Genomic DNA, 25,366 nt, shown 5'->3' with positions numbered 1-25,366 from the left:
CATTTGGTTATTTTCTGTTACTATAGTGCATGTTTACCAAGTTAGCTCCATTTGTGCTCAGCACATCATTGGCAGCAGGCAGGAGAATAAATTTATCTATAACCACACACTGCAATTTGCAGCAGATTTGCTTCACCAAACACCATCAGTGCAGCTACAGAAGCAGCTAAAAGTGGGGAAGCTGGAAGTGTCCTACAGTGGGGATAACCTTTACCTTCCCTGCTACACTAAGCAGAAACAGAAAATCTGTTCTCTGCACAATTTAGCTAATTCCACAGAAACATATGTTCAAAGGGGAGCACCACACAGCTGTAAAACAGCAGTAATGAACTCTTTATGTGTCACACAGAAATACCCATTATGGTACAGAAATGACACAGAATAGGCAGGTTTCTGATGAGTGAGACTGACACAGTGAGGCAGCAGAATTTCCTGCTTGTAACAACTATTAGGTATAAAATATTCCTGGCCAATAACATTAAAAAAAAAAAATTCTAACCCAAAATCAGCCAACCAATCAATCAAAAAAACAGAACATGAGGTATTACCCAACCTAACATAGCCAAGACCCAGTTGAGAGGAAGATGAGCAGAAGGCAGGAGCTGGAGTCTGACATCCTCACCTCTCAATAAGGTGGGAAACAGTGAAACAATGCTCAAAGAGGTGGTGGATGCTCCATCCCTGGAAACAGAAAGCCAGGTTGGATGGGGCTCTGAGCAACCCAGTCTAGTGGAAGATGTCCCTGCTCATTGCAGAGGCTTGGATCCGATGACCTTTAAAGGTTCCTTCTAACCCAAACCATTCTATGATCTCTACTCTGTTCAAGTCACGTCAAAGACCTAGCCACTGAGTTCTCAATTATTTTCTCATCCCTCCCTTACACCACATGCCAAAAGAAAGGAATGCTTTCTGGCAGAAGTTTTGTCTGGACCCATGTGTTTCCACTGGAAATGAGGATTTCAGTGAACTGTGGCAGAGAATAGCAACTATTGCCATGGCCAATACCTCTGCAATAGAAAATTAGGTCTTGGGAAGTGTTAAGCTTTCAATTTTAATCAGACCTGCCCACAATTTTTCCAGGGATCAGATTTCTGACACGAAATGTTGGAAAGTATCAAGCTGATCATAACCATCAGCAGAAACCAGGACTGACATTCTGCTGCAACTCCTGCCCACCTCCCATGCAGGCAGCACCACTTGAAGGGCCTGGGTCCTGGTTAGAGAGGGACTGCTACCTGGCAGGTGGGATGCCAAACCTGCAGGTACCTAAATCTCATCTTATTGAGCATTCAGAGCAGTTTGCCCTTCGTTGCCTGCTGACAGCACTAAGGTGGCTCTGTCTGTTTCCTGTCACTTCAAGCTCTCTTTGCTCCGCTCAGCCATACACAGTGTAATCCAAGAGGCATCAGTGACGTGGCTTAGTGTCACATACGCAACAGGAATTAAAATTGCGGAGTCAGGAACTAAATCTTTCAGTGTCAGTAACCTCCATCCCAGGAGGGATAAGGAACACCCAACTTTAATGCTGCAAGACATACAGTCTAATTAATCAGCCATCGTTCACCTTGTTCATATTTAAAGTGTTTTGTCTGCAGGTAGAGCTGCACTGGCACACACTGGGGATGTACTATAGGTCTCTAAAGAGAAAGAAGACATTTTAGCAAATAGACTCTTTTACCTGTACAACTGTATCCATACCTGGGCTTTTGTCAACACAGCTATTTTCTCACAGCCCTGCTCAACAAAGCTTTATGCTGCATGAAAGGCCTGAGACTGGATTCAGAGCATTATCTTCAACATGGGTGTTTACAGCTTCCAGCATCTGTCCTGGAAAAAATGTCACTATAAGTAATACACATGTATTTACTGAAATCAGGCAGACAAAATTCAGGCTATTTTCAGTCTGAATAGTTTAAACTGTATTCTGGGATTCCTTGATGGCCTAGTTGAGAAGAAAACAACCCCTTCCTCCCTGATGAGTTCTAATTCCCCTCCATCTACACTGGGTACAAAGAAACAGTGAGGTAATCAGACACACTTCTGCATCTGCTCTGCAAATACACCCAGCCCTCATTTGAGAAAATGACACATTGCACAGTGATGCAAACAAAAGATTTGGTATCATATTCATTCATCCCTAACCAAATGCAAAAGTAATTTCTTTCCTGAAGTGTGGAGAAACAAGAAAGCCTTTTTATTTAATGAAATCCAAATATCTCTACATATAGAAATACAGTGTAATTTTAATCTTAGAATACAATTTTAAGCTTCTGATATATAAATATATTCCTACTTCTGACTTCAGGAGGTTGCATGCAGCTATCATTTTTCTGCATGTTAACATAAAGTGCAAAAGGAATTAATTAAAACACGTCATATTCTAAGGGATATCTTTTCATTCCTTACAGATACATTCATATCAATATATTTTTCCATTGATACTCTGTAAAATATTTATATGCTAACAGCACAAAAATTGCTGTAGTACCACATGAGACTTCAAGACAAATGAAATAGTATCATGGATGTAGGCTAAGTGGTTGTTTGCAGTAAATGTATTGAGAGTCACCCGAAGGATACCAACCAGCAATGTGCAAAAGCCATAAATTCCCTCCTGCAAAGGAGCAGACATCCCAGGGTAGTGGTGCATCTTTTCCAATAATCATTCTCCACTGCTAGCCAGAATTAGAACTTCTAGAGCAAGGTGCAAAATCCACCTGAAAAATGTGGAATTAGATGGCTACAGTTAAAATACCTTTCCAATACTCATCAAAAAATATGTAGCTCATGCTGTGAAACATGAGGGACCTTTTTTTATTCCTTTCTGAAACTGGGACTAACAGCCCCAGTCCCAAACTCATGCTAAATAATTCACCTGTGAATGTTCTCTTTATTCCAAATATCCCCAAGTTTCAGACTTTTGTTATGTTTTTTGGTCCCTGTTACATTTCTGGCAATAAAAAGATACCAACTAATTTAATATATACCAAAGTGGTTTTTTCCACCTTTTGAGTTCGCTGACTATTACCTACAACCACATGAGAAATGCAGTTAATTAACACAGTCTCCATAGCAATAATTTGTACAAAAGCATCCAAACCCCAAAATATTTTTCAACAATGTAAACCTGTGATTTATTCATGCCATGGAAAATTTCTGTCACCATTTTTTTTTTTTGGCTGTGTAGGTAACACTTGCCTCTTATGAATTTGTAGGAAGACGGAGCAGGAAAGAGGAAAATAAGAAACATGTTCCCTCTTGCACTTCTCCAAATGTAGGTGTTGGATGTGTTTGCAACATAACTACTTGCAACCGATTGGCACCAAGCCCTGACACGCTCCCTCTCTAATAAAGTGTGTTTCTCTTGATACCAAAATCTCATCGTCAGGACTTGCTTGGTATATTCTACATGTAAAACATGTTAAACACCCTAGACACTGAATATGTGAAAAGGATCACTATTCACAGGCTCCTAATCAAAGCTTTGTTTCATGTCATTATTTGTTTGGTTTTACACGATTCCTGCGTGCTTGAATGAAAATGTCGGTACTGAAAACTGTCACATCTCTCTCAGAGAAAGCAGGCAAGGAGTAGTGCTGCATTTGGAAATGTCCAGGCATAAAGGCTTGCTTGTGTTTTGTTTTTTTTTCTTTTGGAAAAGCCTGCACTGTTTGCTTGGTTGTAAATTATTGATTTATTTGGTGATTTATTTTGCAGCAAATTGAAGCTATATGCAAGCTAATTACAGTTTCACTTGAGCTAATTATGATGATGGGCATCATAAAGATTCAGAAATAGACAATTGTATTTATTTGACGTATACACTATAAGCCAAAATATACTCCTTTTCCACAACACATACTCTCACTATAGAGTAAATGTGAATTAACCCACATTTATTCATTAAGAATTGCAACGTCTCTGTGAAGTCTTTTAGGTGCTATGAAACAATGGCATGGAAATATTTTAGGCTATCCTGGTTCCCCCTGTAAGAAGAGATCACCTCCACACTGATGTGGCCACAGAGGGTCTAAACCAGCAACTGGGGCTGGAGATGCCATGACCTCCCCACCTTTTTTTCACCAAAAGCCAAAATACAACTAGTGTTTGCCATGTGAAACATTGACTGAAATATCTTCCTTTTTCTGTACTTGTTGGGAACATAGATGTTCCTCACAAAAATAGATTTTGAAGGTACAAACGTGGGTGGAATATCTGGAAGCCAGGCACCAAGCTGGTAAGAGCACAGAGGGTGGGCTGCAGTGCACAGACCTCACCTGTACCTCGCTGAGGGCACAGATCAATGCCTGGAGTTTCAGGGCTGCTTTCACAGCTTTCCCAGAGAGACTTTTGGAATGGATTTTCTAGAAATAAAAATATGCCACAGCAGATTTCTGCCTCATGATTGAATATCAAGTGATTGCACCTGGAACAGGATGCAGACAATATGAATGAAAGACCCAGTCACAGATGCACAACAGATTTTGGCATGTTGGCTACAGATGGAAGTATATTCCAGCTAATTTTTAAGCTGACTAGGCAGGGTAGGGTAGCATAAATCTGAAAATCCCAATCCACAGCTGTCTGTACTTTGTACTGTTACATCTATGCTGCTGTGGGTGTCCCATCTGGTTAGATTCCAAGTTAGCATGAATGGCCAACATGCAAACACCTGTACTGAGGAACAAAAGATATTCTAAAGTGCACCTCTACATGAGGGCTGGGGAAGGACTGGGATTTCTGTTAGTGAGAGCCAGTGAATACACAATGTCACGTTCCCACACTCTGTACCAGCCTTATGGGAGAGGTCTGGGAGCCTTGGGATCCGTAACCCACCATCTCTCTTGAGGCTTTTGGACTCTCTCCTGTGAAACTGAACACAGGAAAGCCCTGACTTTAATCTGAGAAGAGAAAAAAAGAGAAAAGTTCCACCCAGAACCCTGGCCTAATAAAATCAGTATTCTGGTCAGCTCCACCACTAGAAAAAGCAGCTGCAGTATGCAGGGGAACATATTCCATGTTCCCAGCTCCATGTGCTAGCATTTCACAAATGAAATTTTCCCTGACTTTCAGGCTGTATGAAATCTTCAAATTAAAATGAAATATACTGTCAATGAACGGAAAGTACTACTGTTTGGCCAGCTCTATTTGTACATATAAAATATCCTAGATGTCCCAAAGTGTCTTTCATGCCATCTCAAATTATTTTCCTTTTTTTTTTTTTTTATTGAGCTCTCCAAAGCCAGCTGCTTAGGGGTTTTCCCACTTATTATTTCATTTGACACTCAGATCCCTTAAGCAGCACTGAAAAATTACTAAGCCTTAATATCTTTGTGAGACTTCCAAACAATAGCTACAACGAAGAAACTGGTCCTGGCACTAAAAACCAATGAATATGTAAGACAAATTGTATCTGGAGAGAGCAAACACATTAAAACAGGCTACCAGTAACATCTTTCAAAAGATATACAATGTAAGCCGCATACTCTTCAATAGCTCAAGGGGCTTATAGTCAATAAATTTAACCGGCTGCAACCAAAAAAGTCAAAGCTAAAGTACAGTATGTAAATGGAAGCTAGAGTGCACTCTTCTTTTCAACCTAAGGACAGAGCTAATAGAGGGGAAATGACAAAATACATAAAAAGGAATACACAGGATTTGACAGAATATGTTTTTTCCTTTTAACTTCAAGGCAAACTACCAGACTATTTTGGTTTACAGATAAATCAAACAAAGAACTTTTATCAGTTTGCATAAAAGTCTCATTTTCAGCACTGGAAAGATTAGGCTTCAGAGCCTTATTCTGTATGTGCATGCGGGGGATTACAAGGGAAGAGGTGTAATAACCTTGTCAAAGATTAGCTTCGATGATTATATGGTAAAATAGTTGTGTCTTCTGTGCTTACGGATTAAAATATCCATTGACAGTTTCTACAACCTAGTGAAACTCATGGATATTTACAGTAATAGGGTAATGACAGTAGCAGTATCTGACAGCCCCATTGCTGCCTCCTGACATTATTCATGGTATTCCAGTGTTCAGCCCAGGGAGCCGGATCCTCAGCCTTGCCAGATTTGTTCACAGCGGCTCAGCGTTTATGTGACAAAAAAATGCTTCCTTTAGGAATTCCCTTTGTTTTACAGTTACATGGCCATGTTAAATGCAAATGTATTGGACCCATCTTGTGCTTTTTGTTTTTCAAGACCTACACTTGACTTCTCCCAGTTGACTCAATAGCACATAAGGGTTGACTTTTCACTTACCCCACACGTTGACAGCTGCACTTTTTTAAGTTGTCAGTAAAACTGAAGTTGCTGGACTGCTCCCACCGAGACTCTCTCTCCTCAAAATTTTCTCTTATTTTGCTGTTTCTAAAATACTTTTGTGAGGAAGATAGGAACTATATATGTGGAGCAATCAAGACTATTGGGTTGGCTATGACAAGCCTAGTCTCTGCTTTGACCAAAGGGTGACTCTTTGGATTGAAAGATCCTGCTCTGAGGAAGGCAGAGCAGAAAATGGTGTGGAGGCTCTTGAAGCTCAAATCAATATCTTAATGCAGAAGGTAACAGGCAGAAACCACCTCTGATTGAGCGTTTCAGTGTTTCTGAGGACTCTCTAGCTAGCTTACTGTTTCCAAGGAAGAAGAAAATAAATTAACCAGAAATTCTCATCTACTTGTCTCTGTACCTGTAAAATGTAAAACATTTTCTGTTTACCCTGATGATATCATTTAACTTTGCAGATATACTGGTACCTGTATATTGTGCAGGATAGTGAAGGAAAAGGCTCACTTTGTTTACTTCCTACTTACTCAGAGTAATTTCTATTGTAAAATAACTGGATAAGAGAGTAAAGACAATTTGGTTCATGAGAGAAACATTTCTGTGAGGAACAGCATAGCACAAACTCATGTGGTTTGCCTAGGGCAGTCCCAGTTCACATTGGTTGGGTTGTCCATACAAAGCAAAGCACAGTCTTCTGTCTGCACATATCCTGGCAAAGAAATCAGGGTTTATAGTAGTCTATACACATTTTGTTGCACTAGCAGAATTAGTTAATCTTTAGTTATGTTCACCAGAGAAAGATTTCAAAGTCCTAGGCTCTGACTAATGAAATAATTTCTACTACAGATGCAACATGTCAAGTCTGTTAAGGTGTGTGAAATAGGGCCTGGAATTCTGCTCTCATTTCATGACAATGAAAAGCGACATAAATAGACAGGAAAAAGAACTGGACCTGGGTGGGGATTTTTTTAAAGTACAGCACAAAAATAGTTTTAGATAGGTCTATGTAAGTCACCTAAGATGACTTAGACTAAGGTCTAAGGCAGTCACCAAATTTGATCATTAAGCCTTCAGAAAGGTTTTTAGTCACAATGATGGGTATATTTACTCTCAGTGTGCAATTTCTTAGCCTGTCCCTGTACAGCAACATGTGCCTGTAGTGCAATAGAGATGTAGCCAAACACTATGTAGGAACAGACACACTGGGCAATGGCAGCAGTCTGTCTTCAGAAGCACGGAGAACACAAATTCAAGCTGCAAAATTCATCCAGAAAGCTGAAAAAAACAAGGAGGTTAACTTATGTTGAACTCAGTGTTGCTTGAGCTGGTTTAAAACTTAGGCTGTGTTTGCCCTGAAGTTTTGTAGTAGCGAAGACACAAAAAACCTGAGCCTCAGCTTTGATTGTGCATGCCAGTAATTGGCAAAAAATGGGCTGTCTATCCCTGATCAAGGGAGAGGCGCTGGGACAGGCACAGGGTATCACTGATGAGCTCTAGATATAGAAAAGCATCAGGAATTAGCCACCCAGGGAACATAACAGGCTAATCAGAAAGTCCAATGGAAATAGATATCTTTCAACAGATATAAAACAATCCCTTTCATGCAGTTGAGCTGAGAAATCTTTATCCCATGTAGGTAATGAAAAACACACATTCACTATGATGGACTGCATATGGCTGGCAATTCACTTTTTCTTGTAATTACCCTTTCTCCTCTTCATTCCTCTTGTTTCTTTAACGTAGTCATCCAATCAACAGTTTTATGAAGAAAATCTTGAGAACAGAAATCTCACTGTTTTCTAAAGGAAAGAAAAAACAAAAGGTTTCTTAGTGCTACATTCACCATACCATATACTGAGATGATTACACCCACCACATAACAGCACTGGCTGATTTTAGCAGGAAAAAGGCAAGAGGCAAATATACTCTCTGTATCCATAACCTGGGAGATAGACAGGAGAATGCTGTGTTTTCAGGTTGAACTGGAAAAAAAGGGGGGAAAGATTGAATGCTTTTGCTTCCTTTTACTGTTCAAAAGATTTAGAGGAAACACATCTTTTCCACAGGTTTTTTTTCCAATCATTTTGGGCCTGTGAGAGCTGTTTTTAAAATTCTAGTGAAGATTTCATATTCTAGATTGAATTTGAACATGTTATTCCAAAATACATCAACTTGTATATTACTTAACATTAAATAAAATGTGGCTCATTACATTCATAAAACTAGAAACTTTAAAAACTCTACATTCTTTTATATAAACTCATTTACTTGTCAATTATATCAATTTCAGTAAAGAATCACTATCTAATATACAGTCATAATAGTTTCTTTATGCAATCAAAATTTCTAACTATAGTTCGGCAAACAGTATTTGAAATAGATGTGATCTGTGATCTGTCTGGCCTTTGTTTTCAGTGACCTGAAAAAAAAAGTCAGTTATTGAACCAAATTATTAAAAAGTTATTATTCAATTAGACAGAAAACTACCTCTCAGGCAAACTGAATCATATGAAGAGCAAGGTCAGATGGAACCAGGATGTTCAAAACCAGGTAAGAAGAATCATTAGAGAACTACTAAGGTTGGAAAAGACCTCCGAGATAATCTAGTCCATTGAGTTTTTATTTTTCTGAGAACATATGTATAAATACATATTAAGATAATGGTACAAGTACAAATGAGCTTGCCTTGTCTTTTCTTACAAACTGAATGTCAGTATCTGTAAACATAAATTTGGAGTATACGCTCAGTTCTGATGGCCAGAATGGCAGTGACAATCAGCTGCAGAAAGACAAAACTGCCAAAGTAGAGAGATTTCCAGTTTTTGAGAAAAATTCCACCACAATCCTCCTGCCTCAGAGGCCCATCACCATCACAACACCCTGGCAGGCCTCCTACCCTGAGCAAGTGGCAATTGCTGGAAGCACTGCACCACATGCCTGTTCTTTTAATGGAGACCTAAGACAAGTGTTTTCATTGCCTTGAGCCCAAAGGTCTTCAGCAGGATGGCACGGTGATAGCTCTGCAGGTGAACAGTATCTCACAAGTGACTGGATACAGACCTGTTCTCACACAACTGCTCACACTGCTGTAAGTCTGTGTCATCGGCTCTTCCATCAAACCCACATACACTGAAGAGGCCGTAAAATCCATTCAGATCTAGGAGACTTGTCTTATCAGCTCACAAGAAATGAAGTTCTGTGGGTCAAATCTTGATTCTAAATTGGATTCAAGTAGCTTTGAAACTATAAAATTATGAGAGAGCTGAGCATCATCATTATCATTAGAAGCCACCCCTGAAAACGCTTGAGAAACATTGCTGACTGTTCCTCGGAAAGAAGTTAGAGATATTGCAATTACCAAGTATGTTATATCATTTAAGTATATATTTAACTTAATTGTGGTAAAACTTGATAGTATTCTTTTGATTTCATAATTACTAGAAAAACTGCAAAATAAAATACATGTCTTGGGTGACTGCGAATTTGATGTAGTTTATAATCAACAACATTGTTCACAATGACAGATCTGAGTATACAGAAATTATTTCACATTGCAGCACTGGTGCCAACACTTGCTTTTCCACTCGCTTTTCATTACCATTGCAAAGTAGTTTTCCTAGACAGTGCTTATTTTAGTTGTGGCAGAAACTAATGAATTTTTCAGACTTATGTCTGGGTTTTATTATACTCCTATACAATCTTTTATTATAGTCCTGCAAAATCTGGGGTTTATATATTGTACTATCAAAGAGTGGGCTGAGTATGCCCTTACTTCCCTTTGAATCTTTTTTACAACTTTAAAATTCAGAAATTTAAACTTTTCTTGACTTGAACCGCTCACCTTTGAGCCTGGCCTTACTTCTCCCTCTGGGTTACTGTGAAAATTATTTGTACTACAGTGGCACCCCAAGCCTCTCTGCTTTGGCCCTGTTGTACTAAACAATGTAAAACAAGGCTGTAAAACAGTCCCACTCTCAAGGGCCTGCAGTCTAGTTTGTTTACAGGACAGATTTTAACAAGGGAGATGGGAGTGGGTGCTAAATAACTGATAGAAAAAGGGAAACTCAGAATTCCTCCCTCCACACTGCTGACATGAACACGGTACTCACAGCAAGAGATCCAGCAGAGAAGACAAGATATTTTGTGTGAGCAATTGTCAGTCTGAACATCATTTTGCCCTTTCTGAAAAATTGTCCTTTGAAGAAACATGAATGCCACCAGACTGATTCACAGCCTTGTTAGACGACGGAGCTGCTGGAGAACCTCGCCATAAGGTGGAACATGTGGCTGCCCTGGTGCTCAGGGGAGGCAGCAGCACCGGGTGTATTGATTAACTTTGTGCTGTTTTGTACAGAAATGTAAAGAGGTAAGAAAATGTGAGAGGGAAAGAAAGATAGTTTGTTTGCCTGATACAGCAAGGTGTCAGCAGTCAACAGACTCTAAACCCTACTCAGTATTTCTTCTGCTGCTTACACTTGGTCAGTTCATTTTGCTCTAGGGATCAATTTCACTATTGGAAAAAAGGCTGACAAAGGTCTTTCTTACCTCTGTCTTCCTGTTGTACCCTGTAGGGTCCATGAGTGGAAAGATATTGCAGATGTGAAATGTGTGATTGCTGTCTACATGGGTGTCTTCTGTTACTGATGAGGTGGAGCCAGCTGTTCCCCTAGAAAGTGTATCATAAGTGCTGAGCAGGCAGATCCCAACACAGAAGGTGTCTGATATGAAGGTGTGGAGAGAGAAGGATTAAGTGAAATACTCTCTGTATGCTTTGAATTTGCTTTTTCTTCCTCGTAGAGGTGAGGTTTGATTGAGTACCACTTAATGCAGAGCAGAGGAAGGACAGATGTTGTAGTGGTAGGAAGGTAGACACTACGATGAAGAACTTTAGAAAACTAAGTACAATTGAAAGAATAGAAAATTGAGACCTTCACAGAAGTAAAACAATGCTTTTCTCCTATTATCGTCTGTGGTTATGACTTATTCCATGCTCCTCTCACAGCCTCACTAAGATCCCCCCGCTTGCTATTTTAGTAACACTACCATAGCAGCAGTGGAAAGGCAATAATGCTGGCATTTGATGTTGTAAAGAGCAGATGCAGTAAAAGCATTTATTTAACTTGAGGGTAGATAACCCTCTAAACTGAGAACCACATAGTGACTATTGTGAGACATGGACTGTGTATCTCAGAATACCAGAGGAAAAGCCAACCAGGAGAGTATTTCCCTGGTAAAAGATGCTCACTACTGTACGTGGGTCTAGATCTGCTTCAGAGCACGTTTAGCAAGCCACCAGTGTCCCTGGATCACTCCATACAGGCAGGGATGTAGCTGGGGAGGGTAGAGAAGTAAGTCTCACCAGTTACTGCTTCAGTTTGAAAACTGCCAAATATCTAATAAACATGCACAAACCACCTGGTCAGTTTATGCACGTTCTGGGTAGAAGAGTAAAAAATGGGCAAACACGTGGAGAAAGATATAAAGTAACACAAAGCAATCCCATAAGAAGCCAAACTTTTACTTACAGTGTTTATGGCAGTGATCTTCTACATGTGAAATCAACATCACACTACTTCACGTAAGAACAGTGTCTGCCTTACTGTAGGTTAAAGTAACATAAAAACTCAGACAGCATTGCAGACCACAGTCAATTTCAAGTTCTGTAAAATGATTGGCATCTACATATTTTAAGACCATACTTCAAAGAGCTTACTAGAAAATTAGAACATGCTTTTTAATAGCATAACCTATAATTTATTTTTCATTAACTACTCAAGTTCAATTTTGATACTGTAAAATTAAATCCATTTTTTAAGCTTTTGCCTTCATCAATCTTTTTTTTTTTCCTGACACATGGCATACCTTATTCAATGGTACTGGTTGCTCTGTTTTTAAATAGTATTCTGTTTTTTGGAATACCAATATGATTGTATTTAGACATCTTTAAAAAATGTGGTGACAGCAATTTCAATCAAAAAATGAGAGGAAAAAAATACTTCCTTTACAATGAATAGCAGCAACTGAAACAAGTTAGAAACAAGGAAGGCAAAACCAGTATTGGAATACTTTGGTTTCATTCATACTGAAGTTTGTGATGTTATGGAAGAATTATGTGCGCCTTGTATATAAGTTAATACTGCAGTAGATCACCATTGCCATCTCCTGGTAAATAAACCATATAACTGTATTCTAGAGCTTTTTCTAAACAGTCATATATTGTACAACTGTGGAGAGATTACACCATAAATAGGCAATAAAGGATTTAGAGTATTTATTGTGAGACTATCATTGCATTTTTATTCTTTGCTCACATAAGACCTTTATAAAGAACTGCATTACAGTTGATAAATAGCAGCATTTGTTCCAATGCACTCTTTATGCTGAAAAGAAATATTGCTAGTTATGACTCTGTAAATTAAGGTGAGTCGATGGGTTTTGTTGTGATTGAAACAAATGCTGGGGCTGCTTAAGGAAAACTCACCATAACCAAAACAAATACACCCTCCAAGAGAAGGTATTAGTTCCCACTGTGCTGTGATGGGACTGTGCCACAGTACTTAGCCAAGATAATGTCAAACAGTGCCAAACCATGCAAGGAACCGGCAGTAGGGATAACAGAAGTGACAATACCAAGCTGTCATTTCACATTCTGGTATTTCTAATCCTTTTATTTTCTTATCACTTTCATTGTCTTTCCCACCGTCATTTCCCATTCCCTCTCTCACAGATGCTCCCTTTTTGGCTTTGTGCAGCTACCTGAAACCTCGTGACAAACATAGGCTGTACTCTCCTGCATGAAGGGGGAAGGAGCAGGCTGATCCCGAAGCCAGTAGGAACAGCCTGCTCCCAGCAGAACTGTCTGTGTGTCACACCAAAGCCAGCAAACCCTCACCTTCTCTGAACCCTCACAGTCATGTGGGGAAGGAGAATGAGATGTGTCTATAACTCATTACCCCTCGGAGCAGAGAGCAGCATTCAATGCGATGCTGAGCCTTGATAAATCATCCTTTCAATCAAATCAGTAAACAGAGGGAAATGCTGTCTAACTGGTAATAAATTTCAGGCAAGTTCAGCAAGGAGTGACAGATCAGTCAAAAGCCCGTGCCTGGCTCTGTTTGTGTATTGCTTTTGCAATGCTTCTTCCTGCATCAAGGAGAGAGAGTTCCCTCACTTGCAGCTGCATGTCTGCTGCCAGCATCGCCAATTAATGTGACAGGGAACAACCCCTGCAAGAAGGGTTTGCCTTTTCCCATGGAAGAAAACGAAATGTTTGTAATATTCTGGAAGAAACTAGAGCTGAAGGTTTTCTGATAACACTGAGCTTTCTGAAGCTAGAGCTGCATCATGAAGAGCGTCTACTTAAGAGCAGCCTTCGCAGTGGTGACAATTCAGTTTGAATCTTCCAGCTCAGCAGCCACACAGCCAGGACTGTGGTGGACAGGGTCAGTCTCAAACACTGGAAAAGGGGAAGATAAATGTGGGCAACAGCATTTTAGAGCTGCCATAGTGTCAGAAGGAGTAAAGACTAGTTGAAGCTCTGAAAGAGCTGTGAAAAGTTGCTGGTTGTGGCGAGTTGGAAGGAAATGAGAGCTCTGGAATTAAAGTGAGAACAGTGTCTTGAGGGACTTTTATTTCTCATCAACCTTGTTCCCTCATGAGGGGACACAGACTTGGGCTTGGACTCACAAAGGCATTTAGAAACCAGAGTCTATGGAAGGTTACACTTAATGATCATAATAGCTATTACAGCCAAAAGGGACTGAAAAACACAAGCTTAATTATTAGACTATCCCAAGGGATCTGGAATCAACACACAATACTAATAGTATCTCCAGTCATTGTTATTAGATTATACCTAGAAACTTTTCCCTGAAGCAACACTCTAATTATGTATTTATTAATTCATTTTTATTTGCTTTAGCTTCTCCACTCTTTAAAAATATGCACACTTCTAAGTGAAAAGAAATTCAAATCAAAGTCATCTCATTGAGGGAATGGGTAAAAACATCCAACCTCTAACAATAGAGGGGTAGAACTAGTACAATTAGCACCTTTCTTTGGAATGTACAAGAAAAAAAATAAATGCCTGCATTAGGGGAAAGGAGAAGACAGATGAAAATTAGAAGCTGAGATACAATTCCCTTTGTATGGAGAGCGGCAGTCAGGCTTGCAAATGAAATGAAATCAAGGACCTCCTCATTCTAAGGGGTTGAGAAGAGTTTGTAACTTCTCAAGGAAATCTGGCCTTAAAACAAGTTAGAATAAAAATGAGAAAGAAATGCAATTCCCATTGCCCTCTCCATAATTAGATACCAAATTTCCATAAGACACATGGCAGAATGTGTTTCTCTGTTGCCTCTCATGACTTTGCAGGATGCAAAGATTGAAGTCAGAGTGCAGGGTTAGATTGACCCTATATGAGTATTTTTGCATCCAAGGTTGTTCTAAACATATGGTAGAGTTGGAACTTCCCTGAGTCTTTGACCTGTAGCAAGCACAGGGATACTACTCATATCAATGGGCTGACAGTAACTGGAAGGAATTACTAAATCATTTCAGGCTGTGAAAGGTAAGCCCAGTTAGAGATGCACTGGGTTATGTAGCTTCAATGCAACAGGCACGTGGTCTTCCAAGGCTCAGAGCAAGATGCCATTCCATTTGGAATGTCCATAAACTCATTCACTCCTTTCTAAGAAAAATTGTTTTACAGCATCAAACCAGGCAGTAATATCCTGGGCAGGGCTACGATGGGTTGGCAAACTTAAGACACAGAACATGTGGCTTCAGTGACACTGAGCACCAAAAGCATGAAGGACAGCAGTAGCAAAGGTTGCAGTTAATTGCTGCTGCTTCAAGCTCATGGCTCGTGCACTTGCTGGTCCCTGCCAGTGACAGCACCTGCACTGATGAATAATTGTCTGGCAGATCCACATGCTGGAACCAGTATGAGGGGATCAACTCGAGGCAGACTCAAGTTGTTATCATTTCCACTTCTTCCAGTGCTAAATTTCCTGTCAAGGTGGAAATAAACTTTGACTCTACTCTTACATTTACAATGGATATTTCCTCACAGGAAACAGGTTGACTTGGCATGCTGGAGCCATTAACCACAGACCCACTGTCACCAGTTCCTACCAAGTCATCCAGCTATAAAACGGAAAACACAGAGATTCTCAGAGGCAGTAATTTTGCAGTGGCACGTGAAGAAATGTGAATAGCCTGAAATCTTTAGGGAGTATATGTACATACATACATACACAGGTATATGACAGGGAGAGAGCACCTCAGCCTACACTAGTAACCATGTTCTATTTCCCAGGCTATCCATGCATCAAAAAAGGAGAGAAACCCTCTGATCTTTTTTTAATGGTTTTAAGCTCTAAAAATCAGGAGGTGGAAAAAAACTGTAGGCAAGTTCTTTGCACAATATAAGTGAGAGCTGCAAGACTGACCTCCCCCTTTCTCTTGAGACTGAATTTTCAGTATTTGTGCTTAAAATATATTCCTTAAAGAAAAGGAGGAGGCAAGAAGAGAGGACAGGAATAAAACAATATTTCAAAGACTTAATGAAATGCCGAACATTGTTGACTATCTTATCCTCCTATGCCACATTTTTGGGGAGAAAGAGTTTACTATTAGCACTGTGTATTTTCCTTAGCATGCATGGGTGGGAAGACAAAGATTCAAGCCTTTACATTCCAAAAGAAAGGCTTTTTTTTAGGACAGATAAGTCAAAACCACAGAAAAATGTGTCTTCATACAATTGAGTGCACTATCTAACAAGACCTATATAGCAGGATTATACTCTATGGCTTACAAGAGTATTGATCTGTGTGTACTCCTCAGTGGTGTTACATTCATTTTAACATTGATCTCTCTTTCATTAAACCACTGCATCATGCACTCTCAGTGTCATCTCAGTGCCCCTCTAAAATCTGAGTGCCTTCTCTTTCTGTCAAGATGTACAGACGCACTGTGCAGCTTCCAATTCAAAACACCAATTTTAATGTCTACTTATTCACAGACAGACTCCCCCTTTTAAAATAATGCTAAGGACCTACCATGCCTTAACCCTCCAAAGCAAGTTAAATACAGAGTGAGGAAGACATTGGAAAGTGGTTCTTCTTCAAAGCTTTTTTTTACTCTGTGCATTGTTTGTGTTACCTTTCAAAGAAGCTTGAAAATACCATTTCTTTTCCTCATGGCTTCTTTCTATTACATTTGGAAAACATTGATTTTGCTTCCCCCTGTGATTCTTATGCAGCACAAGTAAACATGGCTCTGTTTAATATATGTCCAAGTCTGTGCAATGCCATCAAATTCACTGTAGCTCTGGGAGAAAAACCAGTCCCTTTGTTGGCTTCCAGCATTGCCACAATACAATGCAAAATACAAAATTCTTTCATTTCCAGAGAGGTTACTGGTTTGGTTAATTTTCTTATGCATGTTTTATTTTTCAAAGTATGGGACTGGGCACCAGGAACTCATAAATTCTGATGTCAGCTTTAATAACACACAGTTGCAATGCAATTACAGAGAGACAAGGATACATGGATCAAAAGCTCACGGTACAAAACGTCGTGCAAATAGACAAGCAAAAAGTCTTTTTACCTAATGGATTAACAAAGTGATACACGTGATCTTGAGTTTATCACTTAAACCTCTCCTCCAAGTTGTGCTTACTGCACTCCTGGTCTAAGTTAAAGGTGATTCTATTGTCTTCAGGCTGATGAATATGAGGACAAAAACCTTAGAAAACCTACTACAGCTCCCTGCAAGGATTATCTCCTTCCCTGCTGAGTGTGATTTCAAGATTATGTGGTGTTTTGCCAGTTCTCAACAAATTCTGCAATTCTGGGCAAAAATATTTTGTCTTGCAGCCATCTAATTATGTCAGCCCAGGGAGCCAGTGCAGGGCATCTCAATATTTGTACCTTGGTTATTCTGCAATAATCACCTTGACTTCACTGTGTATTTCTGTCTCCTATTTTTCACATCTTTGGAACTGGTATAATAGTTAGCTGTCTGAGTGGAGAAAAACACTTTGTTCTTCTCTTGTATGTATATTATAACAGATGAGAACAAACTCGGAAAAGCACCTATTATTTTAATTTTCATGATTTCTAAGTTTTTCTCCATAAATTCCCCTTTTCTGCCTTCACCCAGCTCTTGCTTTTTCTTATCAGTATTTCATTGTCAACTTACTTTCTTTTACCCTTTTTCCTACTTTAAAACAGTAATGTCATATTTTATTGCTGCAAGTCAGAGCCTCAGCACTTAAGCTACTGCACCATGGACCCCAATCCAGTGTTTAAAGATGGGAATCTTTCCAAGAACATCCTTAGGCACTGGCACTGGATCAGACACTGTGTGCAAGGACAGAGTTCTCATATCTGTAGGTTAACTTCTGAAAGAAAAGGCTCTATCCAGCGGGAGAGTTACTTACCAAGGTAATATTTTATGCATTGAGCTCCAGAGTGCTGCAAGATGACTTTAAGTATCGTAGCAGACAGAGTAATTCCATATAATGAGTTAGTTCTTTAAACTGTTACCTCACTTAACATTGAACCAATTAGTCAGGACAAGAACAAAATTTTAAAAAGGTACTGCTTTATGCACTGCTGTATCACAATGCATTAATGCCCACAGCTCGAATTCCTTTTCTTACAAAGATTAGATCTCAAAAACCCAGAGTGCTTTACTTGCTTGCACTGCCCTTTTCTAATTGCTCACAACAGGAGCTGACTGGCAAGCAGTCAGGGAGACATTGTTTTCACAGAAATTGGATATAAAAGATTCAGTAGCTGTGTAAATACATAATTTTTAGAAAGGGGTCCATCTTTTAAAATTATGGAGATGTAACACTGTTCTTAAATTATAATATCAACAAAAAAATAAAAAAACTGTTTCAGCTTCACCAATCACTACTGTGGGCATGGTATGGCCAGAGGAAACCTGATCCTGAGCAAAAGAAAACAGCCTCGTTCCAAAACTACTGCTTGTTAATACAAGTTTAAAGGATTAATTCATTATTTTTTTATTTTGAAAATACTTGAAAAAATATCCTGTGTAGGGATTGAGACTTGTTCTGGCTAGTGCTCAGCATTCAGATACTGGAGTTGTGAATGTCAACCTTATGCCAATCAACTTGCTCATCTCTCCTAGATAGGACAGCATTCTTTTCTCTATGTTGTGTCATAAAGATGGTATAACTGGGGAGGAGGAGGAGAAAGGGGATGTCATTTCACAAATTATTCAGTTACAGTCATTCTTCTCTTCCCACTTATTTCACTGAATATCTGACAATTAAGAAAGGTGCAATTATCTAAAGTGAAGAAATAGCAATATTAATAGAAATACTATTTTACCACAGAGATTAAACATGGAATTTAAAGGGCTTATTCGTCAATGTGTTCCTTACATGTTACAGGTAATCTCTGAAAATCAGTAGAGTTATACTACTGGGAAAGACAGTGATTAATGAGATCCTGCCTCTGAGGGACATATTTCAGGTGAAAAGAAACAAAAGTAGAATAGACAAGTGGTAAGGGCCAATGAGACAAACTCTTAATTTTAACCATCATGAACTAATTCTCAGAGGAGTTATAGGGCTAAGTGAGATGCAGAAAAATGTTCTGGGATTTTATGCCTTTTTGTTTTGGAGAAAGAAAATGGCCAGGATACATGGTTGCCATAGTAATGTAAACTGTTATTTAAAATAGACTTCTAATGCTGGAAGAAATTGCATACCCAAGGCTCTAAACAGCAGCTTATTGTGCAAACAGGTCCTTCCATTCCCACTGCCCTTTGAAATTTTTCCTTAAGATATTTAACCGCCCCTCTTCCCTCAGCCTACAGCTTGTTTATGTCTCAACTTTTCTACACACCTTTCAATTTGTAGTGTTTCTTCATTTTCCTTTTACTACCTCTTGTCATCCAGCTTAATCCATGGGTATTTTATTTCCCTTGACTCCACTATTCTCTTCCCGTTTCATTAGGCAAACTTTGCCTTTACTTTCACAATGCTAGCACTGTGACACCACAATGACTTTCAAAAACTAACTCATTAGCAGCTCTCATTATAATAATTTTCAGTCAAGAATGACTAGTTGTAGAGGATTGTCTTGATGGACACAGCAATCCGCTGCACATCCTGAATCTGTGGCTGATACAATGAAATCCCAACCCTGTGTTTGGATATGTGACACTGTACTAAAACAGATATTCAAATAACATTAATTTACCAACTTCCACTCCAGCAGTCAGTCAGATAAGCTCCTGACAGAAGATGGGCACATGCAGATGAAAGGATGAGGGAAATGGGAAATGTAAAGGCAGGATGAACTGTAAAGTGAAGCTTTCAGCACTTTCAAAGTGCCCTCCCTCAAAGGCACCGTTGCTGGTGGATGCTCTGCCCTCCACACTGTCCCAGGCTGTTGAACTTCAGCCACAAACCACTGCTGTAACCCCAAAAATTTTAGTTGGAAGTATTTCAAACGGTAGGAGTTTATACCAAGTCCATTAGGTCTGACATGGTTCTTCAACAGATGGAAACTGAGACATACTCAGATTACCCAAACAGGCAAACAGCACTGCAGAGAAATGTGGAATAATCTGGAGGTTGCAGGCACTAGAGCAAAAGTGAAGATTATTCCCTTTTCCAATAAAACAGGAGTCTACTCTTCCCCTACTTGGTTAGTTATATGAGTGTAAACAAGCCAAACTACTGGAATTTCCTAGTTATAAAATAATTACAGAGAGCAAACATTTAATCCCATAATAACTGTATCCCTTTGTTTCATGCCTCTCCTCTTGCTCTCGGAATGGTGGAGCATAGCTCAAAATTCAGCTGTGTGCTGAGGCAGCCCATCAGGGAGTCTGCACAGCACACACCCCCATATGGTGTGGTCAGAGCATCAGGTGCTGAGATCCCTTACCTCCAGTGCTGCAGGAAGCAGAGCTGCTTTGGAGCAGGGATTAAAACCAAAGCAAGAACATCATTACAGCAGTGCCCGCTGCTCCTGCTATTTTTAATGTGGTGCTGGCATTTTCATTATAAGCTCGTATTTCCAGGTTTTATAATTCAATCATAAAAAAAATTGCTGAGGGCTAAATATTGGCAGGTAGCTCTGCCTACCAAAGAAATGAAGAATTTCCACAGTGCCAAGAGAGAGAGGGAGTCTCAGACTCTGCTTATTCCAGCGGGAAAATGATTCCAACATGAGCAGGGCTATATCAACACGGAGCATCTGCCAGAAACTTTGCATAATATGCCAGAAGGCCCCATAGCCACACATTAAAGCCACAGCCAGAGAATGTGGCACTTCAGTGGAGTTCATGAGATTAAATCAAAATGCCAGATTTCTACCCAGATTTAAGATATAGTACTTGCTTTGTGCCTTAGATCTATTTTGAGCCACAAAAACAACTTTATAACCCGGCATAGACCCCAGCTGATTGATGCTGCTGTATGGGCAGACATGAATATCCAGCTCTGACATCCTGGTGCTGTTTAACAGCCCTGGTAGGATCCAGAGCCCAAAGCAGCAACCAGGCAAACCAACAAGGGCTCTGCCTCCAAGCTTTCCTGGTCAGCTCTCTGCAGCGCTGCCTACCCTCACACTGTGCAGCTCTGGGGTCTGGGGTGCTGCGCATGAGCTGAGAGGTGAAAAATGAGAAGCATTATTGGAGGTCTATATGCTCTCATATGAATGTATTGAGCTTTATTAAAAAGTTAGAGACAGATGGAATGGCCTCTACTTTTTTCTTTTTTTTTCCCCCAGGATAGTACCTGTAAAATCAGTTTGAAAATGTAAGTGTATATATATGGTAAACATATATAAATACATATGTGACCACTGTGGCCTTCCTGTGGCATGAACACTGCATTGAAATAAAGATTGTAAAATGGAAATAATGTCTGGGATAATTAGCAGAATATCACCATCTCACACCCATTCCTTCTCTTCTCTCACAGCTCAGTGACCTCACCTGCACAAATGGTTCTCATAAAGTTAACATTTTTAAGACAGAACTATTTTAGATGCACAATTTCATATTCTGTTTTTAAATGTAAAATTAGAATTTACTGATAAAACAACAAGTATTTACTGAGAAGAATATTATTTTGTTAAGAAATGCAGACTGTAATTTCATTCCAGACTCTGCTTCTTTAAAGATCTAAGCGGTGTATACATGTCTTTGTTGTGTGATGCAATGGTTACCATGGAAATTTTTTTTTTTTAAGTTTAGTGAAGACGGTGCAGTCAAAAACATAAATAGCCTGAGCCCCTGGCAGGGTAAATTGTACAATGGCATTCTAGAAAAAATTTACATGTTTGTTTTTTTTTTTCTGAAAGTTGATATTAGAAAGTAATAATTCTTTGTGAAGAAAAATGCCTCACTTTTCTTAAGACTGCAAGTATATTCAATTATAATTTTTAACTGTACTTGAGCTGGCATGATATTAAATTCTGTAGCCCTTCATGTGCCCATAATCTATGGTTCCTCAAAGACAGTGAGCCAAGCTGGTGGGTGTGTGAGAGTTTCCTGCAGTGCTGTCTGGTTAAAAGGTTTTTAGGTTTTGCAGGAACACCACCAGAGAGATTTACACCATGATGTTTCTTAACAGCTTAGCTAATAAAAACAGAGATATATCCTGGAATAACTAATTGAGCTGCAGACTTCTGGAGAACTCATATATATATATATATGCTAGCCTGGAAGCCAGGAAATTCATTTGTATCTTGATTAAAAAAGAAAGGCAATATTTTTAAAGCTAAAATTCTTGTTTGCCAGATTTGTTTGATAGCAGAAGTGTTGGACAGGACCTGACCAAAACTGCAGGTAATGTAATATCCTTTTTCCAGCAATGGGAAAAACATGCTATCAGGAAAAATCCAAAGAGTGGGACAGACTGATGAAATACATCACCTGTGTGCTCCTCTATCCTCCAGTCCTTTGCAGTTCACAGACATCCTGGGCCACACACAGTCTCAGCAATCTCAGTAGATTATTTTCCATGAGTTTGTCCTTGAAGTCCAGTGACCTTTCGGTTTCCACAGCAGCCTGGGGTAAAAAGTCAAAGTTACCAGGCTGAGTTGTAACAACAGAAGTCATCACCATACTGTAATAAATGTAATGCTGCTTTGACATAAGGCTAAATGTCTAATTTTACTGGTGATTCTGTGCACAGAAGTAATGTGTGATATATGGTTAAAGGTAGTTTTAAGACGCTTGAGCAAGATGAACAGAGGGGGTCTTAGTGAAAGGGCATTTTTATGGTGTTTAGAGCTATTGCATCTTGCCAGCTCACTTCTTGAAGAAACCAGAAAGACAGCTATCCACAAAGCTAACAAGCTGAAACTGCTCTTTCTCTGGTGCTCCTGCCTTGTCGTGGACAGAGATTACTACTTTGAATTTTGCAGTTAAAGAGTATCATCTCATGTCCTGGTTTGACTTCTACTGGGCAAACATGTGGTTTCCCCACAATGATTTTAAAATCATTAGTTTAAACCTGGCAAAGCAACAAATGTTTAACTAGCCAACAAAAGTCACATTCCTGGAGGAATTTCTAATAGTTATATCACACCAAGTCCTTCACATATGCTTTCACCTGGTACAAATTAGTGCAGCTCTGTTGATGAAAGGAAATGATGCCATTTAGGACCACTTGAAAATCTGACACCTTCCAAATTCACAACAGGGTATGTTTATTAAATAATTTGAAAGTAAGAAATCTTTTAATATTAAATAGCTGAATTTCTATGCAAACCATGTGAAATACGGAGAAACAGTAATTTTTTTTGTCTTCATAAAGTCTTTCTCCCCGATGGGTATGAAAGAGATTTTTTTGAGGAAATGGACCAGCAAAGGAAAACTTACTATCCCCTATTTTATAAGCAGAATAACACATTCTTCAACTGTCCTTAGTAATTTATAAACAGCTATGATCCTAGGTTGTTCTGGTCCTTCAAATCTATGACCAGAATAAAATTACTCTCAATGGAGAGAAAAAAATGCCTTTTCCCTGAAGCTTCATAATGAGTGATAAGCATTCCCTGGACCATAATTATGTCTTTCTATTTTTCCTATGCTATTTCAGGTTTTATATTTTTTAATATCATTGCTTTAATTAAGCTTTAAACTTCACAGCACTAAACTAAATTAAAAGGATCTTTATAGTGTTGCTTTGGTAACTAACAGAAGGGGTAAAATTACCTTATCTGTTTGTTCACTATGTTGTGGCTGCAAACATCCCAGTTATGGTCTTTAATTTGCTCATTTTCACTAGGAAAAAAAAAAAGACGTGATACTGAAAACAGTTATCACTGCTGGAACAGTCCTCTAGCAGGATCTCACTGTGCTTGTCATGGACAAACATGTAGTTGGGAACTCTTTGCTCCAAGAGATTAAATACAAGCTAATTAGGCAAGACACAAAGCAGGCAGAGACAAGGGAACGCAGCAGTATCCATCACAGGAATTCCCACCTTCTTGCCCTTCTGTCTAGTCCCCTCTATTTCCTTCAGCAATCTACAACACATTAAAAGTTAAATATAAACTTCATATGATTTTCCTGCGGCTTCTTGCAGATAATTAACGACAGATCTTCAGAACGCACCTGCCATGTACCCACCATGTCATTGTCTCATTTTATGTCTATGGAAAATACCAAACAACAAATTGAGTTGTCCAAGACTATCAGCTAAACACAATCCTACATTATAGCACTCTAACAGAAACATGCTGAAGACATGAAAGCACACTTGACCTTGAAAAGCCTATATAACTTGAACTGTGAGTTGCGAAATAGGTAAGAGGAAGAAGAAAACTGTCGGATCTTTCTTTTAAAGCCAATGCACCCCAGCAAATGGCAGAGCTGATGTGTGTTTCAGCACCATCCAAAGACACAGCCAGACCTTTCCCACTGTACAGATGAGCTTTCCCAACCATAGGAAATGAACCAGCACTGATGTAAAACTTTTTTAGGTAAAATTCATTTCTCTATCACTCTTTTGCTATGAATTGTACTTCTTGAACTAGAAAGTTTTTTAGGGAGACTGGATTATACTACAAAGCATTAGAGGTGAGTAACTGGCACAGGTTGCCCAGGGAAGCTGTGGCTGCTCCATCCCTGGAAGTGTTCAAGTCCAGGTTGGATGAGGCTTAGAGCAACCTGGGCTAGTGGAAGGTGTCCCTGCCCCTGGCAGGGGTTTAGAACTAAGTGATGTGTAAGATCCCTTCCAACACAAACCACTATAATTCTATGAAAATTAAAAACCCTTGTGCCTACACAGCTGATTCCCAGCAGTTTCTGCTGGTGGCCCCTGGCTCTAAGGTATTTCATTGTCTCCCTTCTTGGAGAGGCAAACTCTGCATAAAGAACACAACCTTGAGCACAGTCAAAGGTACACATTGCACAGAGATTCAGCAAAATCCCATAGACAGATTGACTTTGGAGTCATTTTGCCATTCAGTTTGAATTCCCATGTGTATTTTTCCAGTGTTCTCAGTAAAGCACTTACAGTCTCAAGTCCATCATCATTGTAGCACTTGAGATCAAGTGTTGAAAGTTCCTTTTTTTTTTAAAAAAAGACATTAATTTGGCAAAAAGTATTTAAAATGTGCTGCACTCCACAACAAGCTGTCCTAGAGCTCTGACTGCAACCTGGTTTGAATTTTCAACTTATTTTCAATTTACAGCTAAATGAACACAAAACATCAAAGCCAATAAAACTAAGGCAGATAATAAAGTGCTGTCAAGCTGTGATAAAGTCAGTCTTCACCAAAGATCTATCTTCTCCCACTGAGAGATCCTAAATTTAAGACTGAACTAAGAATGACAGAACAGGCAGCACTGAAAATCAAAAGTTTTCACTTGGTAAGATTTCTCTGTTTTCTGATTTTGATGGACAACAAAATGATTGAAAGTTAAAACTCACTTAAAAACATGAGGAAAATAACAAAAAATAGAAGATACAAAATAAAAAAACTAAGAACTGTCAATCACTGAATATATAAGGGGGGAAAAAAGACATTTTATTTTGCATCACCTTTTTTATGTCCTGGAAGAACCT

The 25,366-nt window shown here is 39.2% G+C and overlaps 1 long non-coding RNA gene across 1 annotated transcript; it reads right to left on the bottom strand.

Moving 5' to 3' along the window:
- Positions 1-2,653: 2,653 nt before the first annotated feature.
- On the bottom strand, positions 2,654-23,586 carry LOC113949040. The gene is made up of 4 exons (XR_003528317.1): positions 23,509-23,586; positions 22,222-22,356; positions 7,994-8,087; positions 2,654-2,717 (listed from the first exon to the last, which is right to left on the bottom strand). It is a non-coding gene; the product is annotated as an uncharacterized LOC113949040 (long non-coding RNA).
- Positions 23,587-25,366: the final 1,780 nt, after the last annotated feature.

This window comes from Corapipo altera, unplaced genomic scaffold (assembly GCF_003945725.1).
Source record: "Corapipo altera isolate COAL_440 unplaced genomic scaffold, ASM394572v1 113, whole genome shotgun sequence".
Classification (NCBI taxonomy): Eukaryota; Metazoa; Chordata; class Aves; order Passeriformes; family Pipridae; genus Corapipo; species Corapipo altera.
This window is presented reverse-complemented; position numbering and strand designations above follow the sequence as displayed.